Genomic DNA, 8,126 nt, shown 5'->3' on the forward strand with positions numbered 1-8,126 from the left:
TTAGAAAAAGGTTGAAGCTGTTTGAAAAGTCGTGATTAAAAACTGAAACTAGTGAAATAAAATGTTCACAACCCCTCTCAGAAGGTTATTTCTTCCACTGAGGACTTCATAAGATCAGATTCAAACCATGACTGTCAGTGAGTGTAATGCTTAAACTTGTTGTTGCGTTTGTCATTTAACTGGCGTCTATCATTTTCTCCAAGGAAGGCATGGCAAAGCGTTTTATTCTTGTTTATTTCCAGTTGCTTCACTATGAATTCTGACATTCCACGCTATTTGCAAGTGGTTATAAGTAGAGGAGAAAATTGCATTTCCCCTTGATCAAATTTGAGTTTAGTGATACTCTATCGAATTTGTGATTTATGGGATCACTTAAAACAGAATGGATACATATATTGGCACTCCATGAATAGTCTTTCTTAATGCATTTTAGAATTTTGGTCACAGAATAACTGACGGCCACATGGTCACAAATGCTTAAACTATACTGGAAGAGAGAAAAGCCACCAAAAGGAAATGGGAAATGCTTTATGGAAAGTCGACCGAGCGAAACCCTTTGGTATATTCATTGACCTCCAATGTCGGACATCCAGTTTCTTGCCGTATTATTTATTCATGTCAATGGGGACAACAACATTCGTTTCTTTTTTTTCGGTTTTTGGGCATGAGCTTTCAGTCTGATAACTGATCTTTGCAACTTTCTATATCAGGTAAATTTGTTGACTAGTTGTACAAGGTTCAGGGTAAAAATACAAATGGATAAGATTTGAAAATTACTGTAACTTTTCGAATTTGAAGATTATCAGTGAAACAACTTCTTAAGAAGCAGAGAAAGAAGGGGAGCGGGAAGAGGCGTGAGAATGAAGATAATTGAATGAAATTTACTAAATCCTTTCAGTATAGAGGTGATTACAGGAAGAAGCATGGGAGCCACTCCAGCAGTTTTGGGTGTGGGGACGCACCAAGGGGAAAAATCTGTTGCCTGATTGATTACAAACTGTATCTCCAAGCAAGAGGTGCGTAGAAGCACAGAATGAGAGACGGCAAAGAGGTTGAGATTTTACAGCACAGATGTTTCAGAGGATCTTATGAAGAAGTGTTAAAGTTTGAAGGGTAAGCCCATTACTTTCCTGTAAGTGTAAATTCAAACATATTTTGTGGAAACACGAATGAAGAAAAGGAGTCCAGTGGCGGGATGAAAACGTGATTTTAATAGATCCGTTAACTTTCCAAGCAAACTTTTCACAGATATATAAAATACTTCCGCATATCAGTATGTTAGCTTTTTTGAATGTAGCAAAAACATGTAATGATTAAAGCACGGTGCATGTCTCTGTTAGCACAATTAATTTTAGAAGTATAATGCTTCTTGTTCAATGTTTCCATTTAATTTTCAAGGTGTAGAGTTAATTACGAAATCTTTTTACAAAAAATAGTTTATCCCGTCTCACTCCAAAGAAAAAGTACAAAAATATCTTCAAGCCTCCAACATTAATGTATTATTATTATTATTATTATTATTATTATTATTATTATTATTATTATTATTATTATTATTATTACTATTATTATTATTATTATTTCAGTAAACGAAACCTATTCACATGGAACAAGCACACAGGGACCATTGACTTGGAATTCAGGCTTTCAAAGAATGTTGGTTTCAGCCTCCCACCGCAGACCCCACACTGCAGCAGTAACTGATCATGATACAGAGCCAGTGATTTTCCATCGCCCTGGGGGAGACGCGAACCCGCTGACCAGCTATATGTTATAATGTTATATAATTATTGTATAAACTTAATTCGTCATCTTGTGTTTTTAATGATCGATATGTTTCTTGGGTAAGGATTATAGATTACAAAGACTTTCCTAAATAAGAATTTTGCTTGATGCTTAGAACTTGTATGAAGAAGTTAAAAGATGCACTGGTGCATAAAACCAGGAAATAGGTCACTTTGATGACCGTTGTTCATTGCAGTGACGATTTTTCTTTGTATCTTTAATCATAAGCCTGGTCAAATGTTCATCATCTTGAACGATATGGTCGACAAATTTTGTTCTTTTGAAATCTGCAGAATCCCTAGTTGGTTGACATGTTAGGCAGTAATAGATAGGCTGGGATCATAAGTGTTACCTAGCTAATTCGTTATCGAAAATAACGTAATTGTATCACTGACTAGAACAATTTAAAATACGGAGATTAAAATCATATGTGATACTTTAAATGCAAGGATTCGTACGATCTTCTATGAAAATTCCTTTTAAATATAATTTTCCGTTTTATTCCCAGGCGCTCATGATTCACCCCTGAAAATCACAGCGGTATGTCCCCCAGTGTACCTAAATAAGATTGCAATGACAATAGCCGCTGAAGTTGTTGGCAGTCTTCGTTTGCGCAGAAAAAACACGAGGAACTCTCTTGCGTAACCTGACATTTCCTAGTTAGGAAAGGTAGGCAGTGTATCACGTCCCCTATACCTGAGCTCTTGTCATGAGGGCGAGGGGAGACGGGAGGGGTAAGTGGGCAAGGCTTCTGCATGCATTCAGAGCTTTGTTTGTTGACTGCAGAAATGCTACAGAGTTTTAGATAAAATGGATACCTCATTTTAAAATGTCATCAAATGAATAACACCGCATTTTGCTTTACAGTATAGTATATTTAATATAATTTTACTTCAATTCCAGCAAAATATTAAGTTTAAGGATGTTATTCCTTCGACGCGACCTCTATGACTACATTCTTTCGTTAAAAGCAGTTGCTGAAATTTTACTTCACACGTCCTTCCTTTACTATATAGTTTACAGAGCTAATTTAGTCGCGATTATCTCAAGAACCATCGAATCAAAAGATGACTTATTATTTGACAAAATATTAAAAAAAAATAATAATTTCAAATCAACATTTCAATTTAATAACATTTATATCAGAGTTTGTTAATGGATTGTGCTTAATGGATCCCCCGGTAATTCGCAATTTTAGACTCGTGTTAATTGTTTTCCAATTCATTTACTGCCTAATTTTAATGCATATTTTTTTTCTGCCAAACTGGGTTTCGTTAAAATATGCAAAATTAATAGTACAATGAATGGCCAGCAAATCAATGATACGAAAGATCAAGCAGACCTCACTTTACATTCCGCAATTTGCAGTGACAAAAAACTGTAATTGCTGAACAACACCACGGCAGCAGTGAATTAGCATTTGCATAAATTACTGTTAAAGTATTCTTAAAAGTGTCCCTGTTTTAAGCAATTTTCTGATAGATGAAACACCTTCACTGGGTTCATGATAGTCAGGCGTATTGTACCTGATTTTTTTACCTTTTAAGGCAGCCGTTTTTTAAAGGGCGTATCCTTGAATTTTGTGCGATTAAATTAGACGCCGGAACTGATTTCTTAATTATGCCTGCGGATTTTCATAATATTTCAGCTGCTAACCAATGGGTTTCTTTTATCTGTCAAGAATCTTTTCAAAATCGCTTCGCTAATTCACTCTAAAGCTGGAAATTCGCCAAATCCAGTTTTGGATAAATTTAGTTACTGGTGCTCAAATATTGCTGGTTGTGATACCATCTAGACCAAAACATTTAATATGTTTTAAATATTGCTCCACTAAAATCGACCTTTCTTCTACATTGTTAAAGACAACATTTGAGCATCAAACAGTTAAAACTGAATGCCTGAAAATCAAAGAAAACCATGAACACCTATACCAAAGAAAACCAATAATGAACTAATAATGGTGATAAGGCAGCTATATTTATTGCCCAAATACACATCAATAACGAAAACTGCATAACTACACCTCAGCTTGATAATAAAATTAATAAATTGGGACATTAAAAACGAGACAGATTTCCATCTCTCATCAAGCAAAGAGGCTGACTTCATACTCTAATATAATTAAGACAAGCTTGGTCTAACTGTAAGCAACGTTCCACTTAAACCGCAAACTATTATTTGAAGGTGAAACAGCATAACTGCGTGATCCCAACATGCTGTTCCTTTCTAGGAGATATGAAGAGGAAAAAACAAAGTTAAATCGTCGGGGGGAGTAACATTATATCTGAGCGAGCAGACATCAGCTACAAGAACCCAGGTACATAATAAAATCTCCTCCTCAAAAATGGTCGTAAATAGTAGCCCACAACCACTGAAACGACCTGCTGGCAATACAAGTGCCACTAACTCATTACTTTTTAGGCATTCCTGTCTCAAACCGGAAGGCACTTGTATTGCCAGCTCGTTGACGTATTCCGAGCTCGTTGTAGTGCCATGACAACAGAATCACTGCCATCTACAGATCTAGGGAAAGCTTCGGAACCTGCTCAAAATGGCACCCGACAATCCCATAATCCCTAGTCTTGTGTTTAGTGTACTGTAACAGAGAACGCGTTCCCGCTGGCACCAGCTGCGTTCAGCAGCACTCAACGTCATTGACTTTTGTCACTGCCTTTGCAGTCTCCAAACAATGAACAAATAACAAACGAGACAAAAGGATTTATATTTCTGATACAATGTATAAAATAGTATGGTAAATCTGTTAAGACCCATTTATACAAGCATTAAAATAGGTAAAACAAAAAGGAAGTAGAATCCGCTTGAATTCTTGGTTGAAATTAAAAGGCAAGAAACAAGACATTAAAAAATTTTAAAATCTCATTTTCATCACAAAAATTAAAAGAACAAATGCGATTTTACATTTGCAATTAAGAAATAGGAATGGATGGTATTTTCATTCTATTCAGTTTCCCATTTTACGCCTTTTGCGACGGACCGTAAGGCACTGAAGACTTGGCTGAAGATATCAGGATGCTACTGCTTACCTACAGATGATAATAGACAATCTGCACAGTTACTTCTCTCTTTTTGTTCGTTATACCTAAAATCTACATCCTAATGTACAGGATCACCACATCAACATCTTAAATTCTCTCTCTCTCTCTCTCTCTCTCTCTCTCTCTCTCTCTCTCTCTCTCTCTCTCTCTCTCTCTCTCTCTGTCAGTTCATATAATAGTTCTCTTTCTATCTCTCTATTTGTATCTGCCTGTCAGTTCTTATAATTCTGATAAAAAATTAAAAGAATGTTTGAAGAGCCTTCTCAGAGTGGAAGAAATGACCATGTAGAGGTATACAAGTTTGTTAGGCAATATCAGCATATTGGAATATACTGGAAATTAAGGGATGAACTTAGCCAACACCTTACGGGAAAAACTGTCCAAAATGGAAGTGAATACATAAAGGCAGAGTCGATGGAGTTAATATGTTGAGGGATTGTTACGCGTAAAGGGTAGAAGAGAAACAAATGTGAATGTTTCAGGAGTAGAAGGGGGTTAACCTAAATTGCAAAATGCCTGTCGGATCGACTGTTGAGGAAGTGAGAAGGCAGTTATGAAGTGGAGTAAGTGCAAATGATCAGGAGGTGAAGGAATTACGAACGATATCCGAAGCATATAGGTCACAGTGCACTAAAGGAATGGTAAAGACGAATAATGATACTTCGTTTGTATAAGAGCAAAGGTGCAAGATTGCTCAAAATAATTATAGCGACATAACTAGATTTACTCTTATAACTAAGATGGCGTCTAATGGTGCTCTCTTTGAGAAAAAAAGGACAGTTCATGGATCAAATACCTATAGAGAAAAATTGGCGGAGAAGTTAAAAAAAAAAAAAATACAGATGTGCAGAAATCTAATAAAATAATTGGCGATGCTATGTGCTATTTGGTGCAGAAGACATTGTGCTGAGAGCTATCTGAAATGTTTTCGATGTAATTGAATCTTGCGGTAAAATCTGTAGACATGCGAGTAACTGCAAGTCTAAAATTATCTTATGATTCCCTACATGATTAAAACTTAAAGGAGGGAATCAGGAAAAGAATAGTAAATGTAGGCACATGTTTGTGTGCATGAAAAAAAAGGCATCTAAAATCAAATATGGAGTACCTAATGTTTGCAGATGATACAATGATGGTGGTGAAAGTGAAGAGATGCTACAAAGACCAATAAAAGTTTGAAAGAGAAAGTCGAAAGTACAGTCCTAAGAGTAGGGCTATGAGAGTCAATGGAATAATTGCATATGGAGCAATTCCTATTCATGGTGGCAGAATGGAAGCGGTTAATTCAAAGAGGAAAAGTTGAGTAAGTACAACAAGGTGAAATAAGAGCTGAATAAAAGAATGGGTAAAGCAACTAAATAACGGAATCGCTTCAGAACGTTCGGAAGGGAAGAAGAAATGTCGAGGAAGGTGAACGTAGGAATCCATTCGTGAATGGTTCACTGGCCTTCCTTCTGGGAAGTTAAATGTGGATGGTGAAGGCGAGTGAGCGCAAAATGCGAAAGCCAATGAAATGAGTTTCAAGGGTCCAAACTGAGAAACTTGTTGACACAATGTTCTTTGCAAGTATATTAAGTACCAGATGTTGATGAAATTTTCTACTTCTAGGATCCATCCTAGATTTACACATTACGGGATATGGTGACAGTGACTAATGTGAGGATTTCTTCTCTGAGCCAACCACTTCAGGGAACAGGATTATTTGTGATGTAATGTGCCTCAGAAGGAAAATACAGTCAAAGACCAAATAGCATGTTAAGGCTAACAGCAGTTTCATTTCGTATCTGGGAAGAGCAAATAACTGCAACAAGAGTAAAATCTTCCCCACACCATAATATCTGTTTGAATAGAGGAAAATTAGAAAGCAAAATAAAAGTAATGAATTACATCAAAGTAATTCTCCAAGAGAAAGAACAAAGCAAAGAAGCAAAACCCAATCAGCATATAAAGGACGTCATTGAAATAATTACTATAACTGCTTAGCTAACTATTGAAGCAAGCTCACCAGGATTATTAATTACCATGTCAACATTCTAAATGTTGTCAAATCGGCATAAGATAAAAGCTGACACTGCAACTCTTAACTACCTTATGACTAGTATAACTAACTTAAAGGACCAGAACTAAAATTGAAAATATGACTAGGAGAAAGTTTAGACCTTAGTTCAGGTCCAGCGCCGCAGGGTTTACGGTCCCTCTGACAGAATGGACGATATGAGCGTTCCCACCGGCAGAAGATCGTAGTTAGCGGCCATGGCTGACTTTAAGGTATGTTTCTCTCACACTGACTAATCTCTTTATAGAAAATGAAAGCAAATGATAATAATAATAACCGCGAGAGCAACAACCCACAATAATACCATGACTGCAACTACTTCTGATAAAAAATATGAAAGGTTTCTTGAAGTTAAAGGCCGCCATTTCTAATTTTCATAAGAATTCCACCTCTCGAGATTTTCAAAAGCTCTCTTTCCACCAGCGGCCTTCAGCACACTATTAAGCCTTTCTCATATGGTTTCTGTCATTAGCACTATGTCAAGAATGTGTTCCAGCCTAAGTCTTCCTTTGTATTCAAATATTTTGGGGCATAATGGACTTCGTAGTCACTACCATTTCACCATTTCTTGCTCTTTGACCTCGGTTGCCTGCTTCCCCTCTGAAATGATCTATGTCAATTTTCTTCCCTTCAGTGTCCCGATAAGTCAGTCCTTGTACTCATCTAGTTATTGTTGGTCGTCTGCCATAGTAGCGTTTTTAATTTAGTCTTTTTCAACTCATTACTTTTCAATCACCTAGGAGAGTATACCCCTGCATCGTTGATTTTCTTTCTCTATTCTGCCCCAGAACCAGGTTTTCCCTCTCCTGGTCATGTCCTTGCTCTCATTTTCCTACCCTGTCTTTATCGACTCTATCCACTCGCGTGTATATCTATTCGAACAGATTTGAGATGTTTACAGTGTGTAGAAAATTTACTCTACTAGCATTTTAAGCCCGTTGTCGCATTGGTTTTCTTTAATATTTTTTTATAGATCAGCTGTATCTTCTTGATATCTTGGCACAGCATGTTTTAAACCCTCCTGTAATTTTGGGTAATATAATGCAGTACCCGAATCTATTGATTAAGGCAGTTTACTCTTGAACTTTTTCAATTAGCTCAACATTCGCTGTAGATATCCAAACACCTTCCCTGGCTTAGCTAAAGAGTTAGAAAAGAAGCTCAGCTCCTCCCACTCGATTCTCTCTCTCTGTCCTCTGTCCCAAACTTAAGAATGGAAGACTGTGCTA

This window comes from Macrobrachium rosenbergii, chromosome 8, assembly GCF_040412425.1.
Source record: "Macrobrachium rosenbergii isolate ZJJX-2024 chromosome 8, ASM4041242v1, whole genome shotgun sequence".
Lineage (NCBI taxonomy): Eukaryota > Metazoa > Arthropoda > Malacostraca > Decapoda > Palaemonidae > Macrobrachium > Macrobrachium rosenbergii.